At 43.4% G+C, this 13,124-nt stretch overlaps 1 protein-coding gene across 1 annotated transcript in view; it reads right to left on the reverse strand.

Moving 5' to 3' along the window:
- Positions 1–12,881, reverse strand: part of LOC126237281 (glutathione S-transferase 1-1-like) — a 28,830-nt gene extending 15,949 nt beyond the window's left edge. Inside the window, exon 1 of the mRNA XM_049947218.1 lies at positions 12,744–12,881. The gene's annotated coding sequence lies outside the window, so the exon portion shown is untranslated. The remainder of the gene's footprint in view (positions 1–12,743) is intronic.
- Between the last annotated feature and the right edge of the window lie 243 nt (positions 12,882–13,124).

Here is a 13,124-nt window from a genome sequence, read left to right on the forward strand (position 1 = left end):
CCATAATTCTACAGTAGGTTGAGGGCAACGATGTAGATCTGTAATTGAACCGGTGAGACCAAGAAGGGAAAGATTCCACTTGAACACATATTCGGAAAAAACTTCAAAGCAACCAAACTAAAAGTAGAATGAAGAAACTTACAATTAAGTTACAAACTTAACCACAATAGCAATATTCCACTAGTGATTTTTTTCTATCTTTGTTTTAGCTCTGATATATTTTCAAAACTGGTGGAATCATTCCCTTCTTTCTCTCAACTGAGTAAAATAGTGAGAATAGTACACAAACGATGTTTCCGTTGCTTATTAGAGGACTTTTATTGCCTTAAAATGCAAAAAACGGATAAGTGACAGAGACGTATTTAAATTTCAAAAATACAAATTCCTCATCTTTGAGTCCTTGCAGAGTTTCTGACTCCTTAATCATTGGGGAAAAAAGAATTGGAAATTTGTGGTAAGGTCTTATGGGACCAAACTGCTCGGGTCATCGGTCCATAAGCGTATACACTACTTAATCTAACTTAAACTAACTTACGCTATGAACAACACACACATCCGCGCCCTAGGGAGGACTGAACCCTCCGACGGGGGGAGCCGCAGGGACCGTGACAAGGCGCCCTAGACCTCGCGGCTACCCGCGCGGCCTTAATCATTGTCATAATCTGTAGTCTGACTAGTGGTAGCTGTATGCCATTGTGAAATACTGTTATAAAACTATCTGTATATATCAAGCACATAATGTGTTATCTTGGCAGCATCTTCAAGTTTCTTGTTTTTGACAGGAACGTTTCCATTACACGCTTTTGTAACAGATATGTTCCTTTGTACAACTTGAAGACTTCTCTGTGCATGCCAGCTATATACGTGTAAGCAGTAACATATCCTCTACTTGCTGATGTGAAAGTGAGGTCCTATAAGACTTATCTGAAAGACTGTTTATTAGTAGCTCTGATGACAATCTTTTTGAAAAATTGTGGCTACCAGTCTTTAAAGTTCAAAATGTATTCATTTACTGCTGTTTTAACGGCGAATGGAGGTTACTTTGTTTTAATAGTGTTAATCAGGCTGTCATATTGATCAGGGCCTTAAATCACTTTCTTTATCACTCGAAGATCCGGTCAAAATGTAAAAAAGAAACTATTATCACTAGCATGTCATTAAATCGCTTAACAATTATAAAAAGCACAAAAAACCTTACCAATGTGTGGTTCTGGTTTTGTCCAGCATACGAGATGCACAAGTCGTGAATAATAACTCGTCCGAAACATGTGATGAGACTGCAGCAGGATTCAGATCCATTGTCCCACATGGACTTTTGATAATCATTTACTTGACATTGTAAACATCCTAACTAACCTTTAAACATCTTCAATCCTGATTTAATGTTGGACTGATGCTCTAGAAATACTTTTCTTGTTGTTGATCCTGTCTCTCTCTTGGTGCTCTTAGTGACCATTATTGTTTTTCGTTATCAACTGCACAACTGCAGATCCAAACTGATGAAAATACAAAAAGGTAGGAAATTGTGGAGACGGAAGGGATCTGAAGAGGGACTACGTAAGGGAAACAGTCTTGAGAACAGTGTTGAAGAAATAAAAGAGAAAGTAGGTGAACGCGAGGTGGGAGATATGATAGCGGGAGAAGAATCTGGCAGAGATAAGAAAGATCTACGTGGAAAGCAGTTCCTTGGAGTAATCGACATTCCATCAGAATACCTGAGGTCATTATGAGAGCCAACCACGATAAAATTATTCCACCTGGTGTACATGATATATGAGACAGGTGGAATACTCTCAGACTTCAGGAAAAATGTAATAACTCTAGTTCTAAAGAACTCATGATTGTAAAATATTGACACGAATTATTTACAGAAGAATGGAAAAACTGGTAGAGGGCGACCTTGGAGTAAATTAGTTTGGGTTCTGGAGAGATGCAGGAACACACGACTTATCTGAGAAGATAGGTTAAGGTAAGACAAACTTACTTCTGCTGTATTTGTAGATTTAGCGAAAGCTTCTCACAGTGTGGGTTGGAGTGTATTCTTTGAAACTATGAAGGTAACAAGGATAAAGCACAGGAACCGAGAAGTTATTTACGACTTGTACAGAAACCAGAGTACAGTCAGCAGAATCGACGGATATTAAAGGTACGCCAATGTTAAGGAAGGAGTCACACACGATTGTAGCCTATCCCCGATGTTATTCAACCTGTAAATTGAGCAAGCAGGAAAGGAAACCAAGGAGAAATTTGGAAAGGGAACTAGTACCTGGGGAGAAGAAATAAGAAACTTGCAGCTTGACGATGACTTTTAAATCTGTCAGAGACTGGCTAAGAACTACGAAGAGCATATGTACGCAGTGCGTAGTATCTTGAAAAGATATTATAAAATGAAAATCAATGAAAGTAAAACAAGGTTAATAGAATATAGCTGAATTAAATCGGCGACGCCGTAGGCATTAGATTAGGAGATGATACTAAAAGTAACATGTGAGTTTTGTTATTTGTGCAGCAGAATAGCTAATTATGGCCGGAGTGGAGAAGTTATAAAATGCAGACTGTCAGTAGCAAACATAGCACTTCTGAAAAAGAGGAATTTTTTAGTCTAATATAAATTTAAGTGAATTTAGTACACAAAGTCTACACTTCGAGAGTTAATCGTTAGTTCTTCCACATAACCCTACTATATTCATTCTGAACATACTATGTTAGCCTTTTAAGCCCATTTGTTCTATCATTTTGTTTATCAGAGAGATTTCATAGAGGGATGGGTTGTTAATCAATATAATTGTGTAAGCTTTTGTTGTGAAGTGACATTTTTCTTCTCACGGGCGCAGATTTATCGCAGACAGCCTGTGTAAATATCACGATTGCTGTCGGAGGTTCCACAGCAGTGCTGCAGTATAGTGTGTGTAACGTCTAACACAGCTGCTTTAAGCTCCGTGAGCCTGCAATTCACAATACATGAGCTGGCAAAGTCAAACCTATAAACCATATTCAGAAATTTCTGATACTATTCACGATATTCGGCTCATCCGTCTATTACACACCTTTCTTCTTTCCTTAGTTATCGAAAGCACTGATGTGTCCATATAAAGTGAGTCTTATGATAGTCAGTCTTTTAGTGTATTCTATTTGCCTTGATTATGAGATCTCTGAGGAGTGCAAAAACTAGAAGGTAAAATGTCATGAAGCGTAAATGATTTAGCAGTCTGTGTGCTGAAACAACGTATACAGTGTGTACAAGATTTCGCGTTAGGACACTTAACACAGTATTTAAAACTGGCAAGAATTATACCTCTGCTAATAAAGAGTAGCACAAAATACGCGGATTAAATTCGGCTATATTCTATTAACCTTGTTTTACTTTAATTGATTTTCATTTTATAATATCTTTTCAAGATACTACGCACTGCGTACTATGGGACTTAACATCGGAAGTCATCAGTCCCCTAGAACTTAGAACTACTTAAACCTAACTATCCTAAGGACATCACACACATCCATGCCCGAGGCAGGATTTGAAACTGCGACCGTAGCAGCAGCGCGGCTCCAGATTGAAGCGCCTAGAACCGCTCGGTCACAGTGGCCGGCATACGTGGAAAACCACAAGCCTATTTCCTAATTTCGCCATCCAAAAACCGATTTGTGAAATTACTTTTGAATACATTATGGGAGTGAACAGTGATCAATATTTACTATCAAAAACAGACTTTATCACAATTTATTTATTACCGTGACCGGTTTTGACCACTACCGTTTTCATCTTCGGACCAATGAGTAAGAACCTCCTTCTGCTGGAGAATCACTACTCAATGATTCCCTAGCAGATGGGGGTTCTTACTCATTGGTCTGAAGATGACCACAGTAGTGGTCGAAACCGGTTACCGTAATAAATAAATTGTGATCAAGACTGTTTTTGATAGTAAACGATTTGTGAAATGATTTGCTTCTATAAATACAAATTTCTTATCGTGTCACAGTTTGCTTTCCGAAGTGGTGGAAATACAGAATCAGCTATATTTGCAAAAGTTGGGGTTGATGATCATGACATGGAAAGATTTTTCACTGATTACTTTGAGACCATTTGTAGCCATTCATAGACTTCATATTCCCAAACAACGATGGAACTTCATGGATGACATTGCGCCATGTCAAAAAAATGGCTCTGAGCACTATGGGACTCAACTGCTGAGGTCATTAGTCCCCTAGAACTTAGAACTAGTTAAACCTAACTAACCTAAGGACATCACACACATCCACGCCCAAGGCAGGATTCGAACCTGCGACCGTAGCGGTCTCGCGGTTCCAGACTGCAGCGCCAGAACCGCGCGGCCACTTCGGCCGGCTCGCCATGTCACTGCGCCACAATTGTTCGCGTCTTGTTTGAAGAACGTTCTGGACAGTTCGAGAGATTGATTTGGCCACCCACATCGCCCGACATGGGACATTCGAGAGGCCATTTCGTGCACAAAATCCTGCCATGGCAACACTTTCGCAGTTATGGACGGCTATAGAGGTGGCATAACTTATTGTTTCTGCTGGGGCTTCCAAAGACTTGGTGAGTCCATGCGAAGTCGAGTTGCTTCTCTACACCGGGCAAAAGTGGGTCGGATACGATATTGGAAGGTATCTCATGACGTTTTTCACCTCAGCGTAAGTAACTCTGGCGAGTTAAGGAACGGTTAATGAAGGAAACAGTAATTCTGAAGGATAATTGATGACATTCAAACACATTTATCACGTTTTAATAAGGAAAATATTTTTTCTTCTTCCTATTTCCTATATGTATATTTTTCACTTCTGAAAACTGAAAAAACAGTAATTATTTTAGAATGTTAGGTGGACAAGGCCATCATGATTTATTGCATATGATGACTGACATGCATTGAACACCAGACGTGAATACAGTTGCGTACTACTGCGTTTTTATGCCTGAAGATGGGATGGCTACCTCTTGAAATGTGAAGTAACCGTTTTATTAAGAACCTATTTACAAAAGAGCACATAAAAGGTCAGAAATACCCTGTATAAAATATGTTTACCGTTTGCAAAGTAAGGGGATTCTCTTTCTTTTTTTTGCTTGAGCAACAATTTTCTGAAGCCTGATTTTTTGTTTTATTTTACTTTTATGTATTTTTATTTTATTTTATTTTTTCTTTTCTAGAAATTTTTAAGAAATAAGAGCCGAGAAGCGATATAATCCTCTGGGTCCTGAACGCAGTACCTGTCTCCAAGACCCCCTCTGGTTGCTCAGCAGATTGTGTAAGCAGTTGCATCACGCTGTCGCTCGATACGCGCACTCGAAAACTTCTACCGTCCGAGATAAGCATCTCTGACTCGAGTGACTTTGAGTTACGTAATCGAAGTAAAGCGTTGCCACGTAAATAACCACACAAATGCGATATCGGTTAGTCGCCGAGATGCTGCCTCGCCGTTCCCTTCATCGTGTTTATCGTTGGTGTCCTGCAATATACAGTAATTGCAAAACTTATTCATACACTGTTGTTCATGTAGAATAACTTAGTGAGTAGAACTAAAGATCACAACCAGAGATGTTATTTCGTAAACTACCGTTATGCATTTTCCTCCTCCAACTGTGTATAAAAGGGGTAACCAAATTAGCCTTCTGCAAAACTTAAATAAAGATTCTGTTCAAAAATGGTTCAAATGGCTCTGAGCACTATGGGACTTAACTTCTGAGGTGATAAGCCCCCTAGAACTTAGAACTACTTAAACCTAACTAACCTAAGGAGAACACACACATCCATGCCCAAGGGAGGATATGAACCTGCGACCGTAGCGGTCACGCGGCTCCAGACTGTTATCGCCTAGAACCGCTCGGCCACATCGGCCGACAAAGTTTCTGTACCAGTTGGCTTCGCAGACTGGGAAAGAAGTACTCATACACTACTAGAAATGCTATTTGTCTAAAACTGACATGGTGAGACCGTGGCTGTGTACAATTAATGTAGGTTAATTCTTACAATGAAGATGACAAGCAACCAGCCATTATTAATACTGCTATTGATTTAGGTAAATAGCACCGTTACTGGTTTCGAACTGGCAAGTTCATCATCAGACGGCTGTTCATATGATTTTCAAGATACACTTTACATTATCGTCCGTTTTCGATTTTTATTCTTCCACTGTGGGGAAGTATTTTTGGCGTGTTGTTGCCGTCGAAAATTCCGCGCGATTTTGTTGCGAAGTTGCAGGATTGTATCTTTCGAATATTCCAAAATATATCCAGCACTTAGGTAATTTGTACAGCACCATATTGTGCAAAGCACCACACACACACACACACACACACACACACACACACACACACACACACACACCAAAAAGAATTTGCCACATGTGAAGTTATCACAGAGATTGCAGATTTTCAAATGCCAGAAATGCAAACATAGAAACGAATAACGAACCGCTTACAGCACGAAATGCCTAGAGCGCCAAGCAGCAAGTCGTGAATGTTAGTTCTGCTACGCGGTGAATGTCGTGCAACAGTAAAATGGGCCTCAAAGGGGCGCAAAGTGAGCCGTGACTTCCTGCGATGCTCTTGACACGATAGTTTTTCTGTCGAAGTTACGCGCTTTGTGGCGTCCTGGTTTGCTAGCGCCCTCTATTTAGGATGGGCACGGCTCGCGAGGTGAGACTCGTTCGGGGACAGTGACGGAAACTCGGTTGGCGGCAGTGACAGAGGGAAGACAGCGCACGGAGCGTCGCAAGTAGTCAGTCGGCACTTGGTGTACTGCGAGGACGCACCGTGTTGACATTCCGGCGCCTGGGTCTGGCGGCGAGCGGAACTGGAGTGTGGAAGCAGTCACCTGTCAACATACAGTCTGTGTAAGAGTCGTGTCTGTCTCGAATCCTGAGGAGAGCGCGGGAGTTTACCCTGGCGTGCATGTTAACTGCGAGCTCCTGGACTAACTTTAAAGGGTGAGCTATTTTGTGGTGGAACTTCTGAATGTGACTGCTCCTTGTAGCCACTTTGATTTTCGCTAGTTAGTCCTTAAACCGCTTGGGCGTGGGTCCAGGATAGTAGGTATTGCAAGTCCATGTGACTGCACTGTACCTTGGTTCCGTTGCATTTATCTTGAATTACAAGTGTGACCTATATTCGGCGATTCATTTTTTTATTGTTATTCTTAATATATTAAGTGGTCAGTTTTATGAATCGAAGTTTATTCTCTGTATAAAACTTAAGCCGCTAATTTAAATTGGAATTGTAAACTTCTTCCTTGTTTGCAATTATAATAACAATTTTGCGCTGTCAAACGTTGCTTTGGTATTTAAGCTTGTGTGCGGGTTGTCTAGTCATTATCACCTTGAGCTAGTTGTGGTTTATAAATTTATCTAGTGAAATTTCACGTCATTGGAGATTGTTTAATGAACTGTTGCTTTAATTGTGGTTGTCACACTGTAACGTTTAACATCTCTTCCTGCATTTCGCGCTACCCAGTCCTTGGCGGTTGGTTTTAACATTTCAGTGAACTGTGTATTAATACTGGCTTCGTGTGTTCTAGAAGCCGCTATTGGTGTGCGTAGGCCCTCCTGCCTGTTGTTGTCACTTGAGCTCTCCAACACGGAATTCAGACGCGCGGCCGTCGTGAACGCCAAACGTCGAGAATGTGCTGTTTGCTGTGTAGGTCTTTCAGGCTATCATAGCACATTGCCGAAGGCTTTCCATAATGGGTAATTCACATATTTATGAGATTTTGCTGTTTGAGTACTTTTGAGATATAATAGCTTTTACAAATTGTTAATTTTCATATTCACAAGGCCTGATAATTGACTTAATTTCACAACTAGTGAGCTCAGATCTGCAGTTATGTTAAAATTATATTTGAGTAAAGTAATCTTTTTTTTTTAAATTGGAGCCATAAAGCTGTTTTTCTTTCAAAAATTTTTGGATTATTCTCATTCCTTTTATACAATTGAGTAATTGGTGAAGGTCAGCGCAATTAGCAAATGCTAATTAATCATTTTATTGTTACCAATGCTCTGTTTTAATTAATGTGGTGAAACTAAATGGGGTCAACAGTCTATTCCTGTAGTCCATGTGCCCTACTTACCAGTCCTATAGCTTACCAGAAAGGATTGTAAAGAAAAGCAAATAGTTATTACCAATATGAAAATCATTTTCATAAATATCTGATGCTGATGGAAGAAATCGGGCAGCTGTGCAGTCCGCAATATCGCGATTTAGAGAAGGAGACGCTTTAATTAATAGCGAAAGACTAGGTCGAACACAGAACCTAACGAAAAGGGAACGAAGTATGTTAATATCGATGATCAAGAAAGTTTCAAAATTGACAGATGCTTCATTGTCTGCTCATGTTAAGGTTTATTTTGTGAAGGAACCTCGCTGCCGTCGCCGGAAGTCAATTGTATCGCAGAATGGCACCACCTCTAGCCTTGAAATATTTTTAGAAAGTGATGTAGCAATGAAGTACAACGCTTCATTTGCTTTAAAAGATTAAAGATATACCTACCGTCTTTATAAAATAATAAAGGAGGAAGAAAAGTAAGGTAACATTCATAAATTAAAATATTTATCGCAATTTATTTATAGTACACAACAAATATAGGAAGTAACTGATCTGCTGCCAGTGCGTACAGAATACGGCTTTATCTGCTTGTAGCCCTTGAAAAAGGACAAATTAACACGAAAAACATGTTCTTCAACCTCAGTTTTCAACCCGTTACCACTGACTATTCGTAATGCCAAAATAGTGCTATGATTATCGATTACACATTTCGGAAACTGCACGACTTTTGGGGTGTTCGAGGAGTACTGTGGTAGGAGGCTTCAACACGCGACGAAACCAAGGTGAAACTACATCCATACTTCGTGGGATTCTGCGGCAACCCTCATTACAGACGTCGCAGGTCGTGGGCTGCGCCGACTTGTAAAACAGGACAGGCGGCGAAGTGTGGTGGAACTAACATCAGACTTTAATGCTGGCCAGGTTATAAGTGTGTCAGAACACGCAACGCACTTAACACTCCTAACAATGGGCTTCCTCCGACGGCGACCCATGCATTTGTCAATGTTAACAGCACGACATATTCAACTACTACTGAAATGGGCATATGATCATCGGCACTGAACGCTCGCACAGTGGCAGACCATTGCACGGTCTGATGAATAACGATACCTTCTTCTTAATGTCGGTGGGAAGGCGCGAATCTGTCGTCTTCCGGGGGAACAGCTCCTTGACACCTATACTGCCGGACGGAGACAAACTGGCGGCGGTTCCATTATGTTCTGGGGAACATTCGAATGGCCATCCATGGGTCCGGTGGAGCTCGTACAAGGCACCATGACCACCGAGGAGTGTCGTACAATGATTGCAGACCACGTATACCCCTTCATAACGATCACGTTTCCTGTCTTCAATAACAAAACGCCCCATGTCAAAAGGCCAGGAGCGTGATGGAGTGGTTCGAGGAACATAGTGGCGAGTTCCAATTGATGCCATGGCCACTCTACGCGCCAGATCCGAACGCGATCTAAGACATCTGGGATGTGGTTGAACGTGACGACAGAGCTCATTGCCCCCTCCCCGGAATTTGTGGGAGTTAGCTGACTTGTGTGTGGAGAAATGTTGCAAACTCCCTCCAGCGACCTACGAAGGCCTCACAGCTGCCATGCCACGACGCGTCGCCGCCTTTATCCGTGCCAAAGCATGACATACCGGCTATCAGGTAGATGGTCGCAATGTTCCGGCTGATCGGTATATTAGCCCTCTTCCTGCCGATTCTTGAGTATCGCGTCTCCTTACCAGGTGCGAAGAGTGGTATACTGTTAAATATACTTGAACATACGTCCTAGCATAAGTCATAATACACTCCTGGAAATGGAAAAAAGAACACATTGACACCGGTGTGTCAGACCCACCATACTTGCTCCGGACACTGCGAGAGGGCTGTACAAGCAATGATCACACGCACGGCACAGCGGACACACCAGGAACCGCGGTGTTGGCCGTCGAATGGCGCTAGCTGCGCAGCATTTGTGCACCGCCGCCGTCAGTGTCAGCCAGTTTGCCGTGGCATACGGAGCTCCATCGCAGTCTTTAACACTGGTAGCATGCCGCGACAGCGTGGACGTGAACCGTATGTGCAGGTGACGGACTTTGAGCGAGGGCGTATAGTGGGCATGCGGGAGGCCGGGTGGACGTACCGCCGAATTGCTCAACACGTGGGGCGTGAGGTCTCCACAGTACATCGATGTTGTCGCCAGTGGTCGGCGGAAGGTGCACGTGCCCGTCGACCTGGGACCGGACCGCAGCGACGCACGGATGCACGCCAAGACCGTAGGATCCTACGCAGTGCCGTAGGGGACCGCACCGCCACTTCCCAGCAAATTAGGGACACTGTTGCTCCTGGGGTATCGGCGAGGACCATTCGCAACCGTCTCCATGAAGCTGGGCTACGGTCCCGCACACCGTTAGGCCGTCTTCCGCTCACGCCCCAACATCGTGCAGCCCGCCTCCAGTGGTGTCGCGACAGGCGTGAATGGAGGGACGAATGGAGACGTGTCGTCTTCAGCGATGAGAGTCGCTTCTGCCTTGGTGCCAATGATGGTCGTATGCGTGTTTGGCGCCGTGCAGGTGAGCGCCACAATCAGGACTGCATACGACCGAGGCACACAGGGCCAACACCCGGCATCATGGTGTGGGGAGCGATCTCCTACACTGGCCGTACACCACTGGTGATCGTCGAGGGGACACTGAATAGTGCACGGTACATCCAAACCGTCATCGAACCCATCGTTCTACCATTCCTAGACCGGCAAGGGAACTTGCTGTTCCAACAGGACAATGCACGTCCGCATGTATCCCGTGCCACCCAACGTGCTCTAGAAGGTGTAAGTCAACTACCCTGGCCAGCAAGATCTCCGGATCTGTCCCCCATTGAGCATGTTTGGGACTGGATGAAGCGTCGTCTCACGCGGTCTGCATGTCCAGCACGAACGCTGGTCCAGCTGAGACGCCAGGTGGAAATGGCATGGCAAGCCGTTCCACAGAACTACATCCAGCATCTCTACGATCGTCTCCATGGGAGAATAGCAGCCTGCATTGCTGCGAAAGGTGGATATACACTGTACTAGTGCCGACATTGTGCATGCTCTGTTGCCTGTGTCTATGTGCCTGTGGTTCTGTCAGTGTGATCATGTGATGTATCTGACCCCAGGAATGTGTCAATAAAGTTTCCCCTTCCTGGGGCAATGAATTCACGGTGTTCTTATTTCAATTTCCAGGAGTGCATATACAGAATGAGCGTAAAGTCTTTCTTTGGTTAAAAATATTTGTTTCTAAGGAAATATGCTACATACAGCTATGTGGCTCGTTGCAAATGGTAGCGCAATGCATAAAGCTGTTTTACGAATACACTTCCACACATGTTTCCTGTTTTTCTGCAAATAGTAGCTTAGTTCATGGATGCTGTTCTGCATGTGCTCTGGCAGCATCTGATTCATTTTTTCTGTTTGTTGCAGGTAACATAATTCAGGAGTTATGCTGTGGCAATGGCCTCTATGTAGGAGGGAGCCCGAGAGGCCGAGCGGTTCTAGGCGCTACAGTCTGAAGCCGTGCGACCGCTACGGTCGCAGGTTCGAATCTTGCCTCGGGCATGGATGTGTGTGATGTCCTTTGGTTAGTTAGGTTTAAGTAGTTCTAAGTTCCAGGGGACTGATGACCTCAATTGTTAAGTCCCATAGTGCTCAGAGCCATTTGAACTTTTTTTTTTTTTTTTTTTTTTTTTTTTTTTTAGGAGAGAGCCCAACGTGTTTTCTTGTTTCATGAAACACGGTCGCCTCTAATAGTGCAGCGACAGTTCTGAAGTGCCTGTGGTCAAGAATTGTCAGATGTGAAGAGCATGAAAGGATGGTACGAGAAGATTAGAGAGACCGGCAGACTGAGTGACAAAGCAAGTGGCGGCAGACTTGGGGTGAGTGACGACACCATTGATACCGTGCGTACAGCTTTTTAACGCAATCCACGAAAATCGAGGCGTCGTGTTTCCAGAGATTTTACACAAACGGTTGCATTTGCGTGGATACAAGGTGCCAACTCCTGAAAGCTTGCAGCCAGGTGATAGGTCTAGAAGTTCTGAGCTTGCTAGGAAAATGCTAGAAGGAATCTATGCAGACAATGAAGCGACTTTTCACATCTCCGGGAATGTAAACAGGCACAATGTGCATTACGGGGTCCGGAGAACGTACAGATATTGCGATGCAGCAGATAAGGGACAGACCAAAACTGAATGTTTGATGTGGCTTAATGCACTAGGCCGTTCTTTTTCACGGTCGGTTTCCCGGGCATCCTTCTCGAACAAGCAGAACCAAGCAGAAATTATAGTGGTACAAAAAGTACGCTCCGCCAAATACCGAAAGATGATATGTGGAGCAGAGTTGCAATGTACTCACTACTCCAGGTAGCTGGTATCAAATGTAAACAACTATCATTGATGTCGTTTCCATCTTTGGTTACTTTAGAAAGACAAATGTTTAGAAATATTACGTGAGTGAAACGGTAATATCGAAAAAAAATTCTGAGTATTCCAGTAGCTTTATTGGTACGCGAATATCGCAGTGACTTGTCTTACGACACGCACGGAATTATTCCTCTTCCTCGAGACAGATTTTACAACACGCTGTAGGAGAAGAGACCAGCCGTTTCACTGCCATACAGCTTTGGTGCGTACAGAATCACATTTGATACGTTACTTACCAGATGAGGTCAGCGTAGCACGTACTGCCTGTGGAGCCAAGTTGCGTCTGTAGCGGAGTTGCGGCTGCTACTGGTTTTATGTGGACGCAGCGTCAAGGTCACTCAGCGCGCGCGCACGCACATCGGCCGTGATACGGCGCGCTCCAAACTTGCTTATCATGCCGGCTTGTTCTGCTCTTGTGGAAAGCCCGTAACTTATCTTACAACCCGCATCATTTCCTCTGTGGCCAAACAGGCCATGACTTGTATTCCAACCTGCTCTTCAAAATGCTACTACTCACTTCCTGTACTCTCTTGCTTGAAACTTTCGTGGCTCTTTTTTTAGGTTTAAGAGTACAGCTGCGAAACACAGAAATTCACTGAGTGAGGACGTTACTTTTA

Source organism: Schistocerca nitens, chromosome 2 (assembly GCF_023898315.1).
Source record: "Schistocerca nitens isolate TAMUIC-IGC-003100 chromosome 2, iqSchNite1.1, whole genome shotgun sequence".
Lineage (NCBI taxonomy): Eukaryota > Metazoa > Arthropoda > Insecta > Orthoptera > Acrididae > Schistocerca > Schistocerca nitens.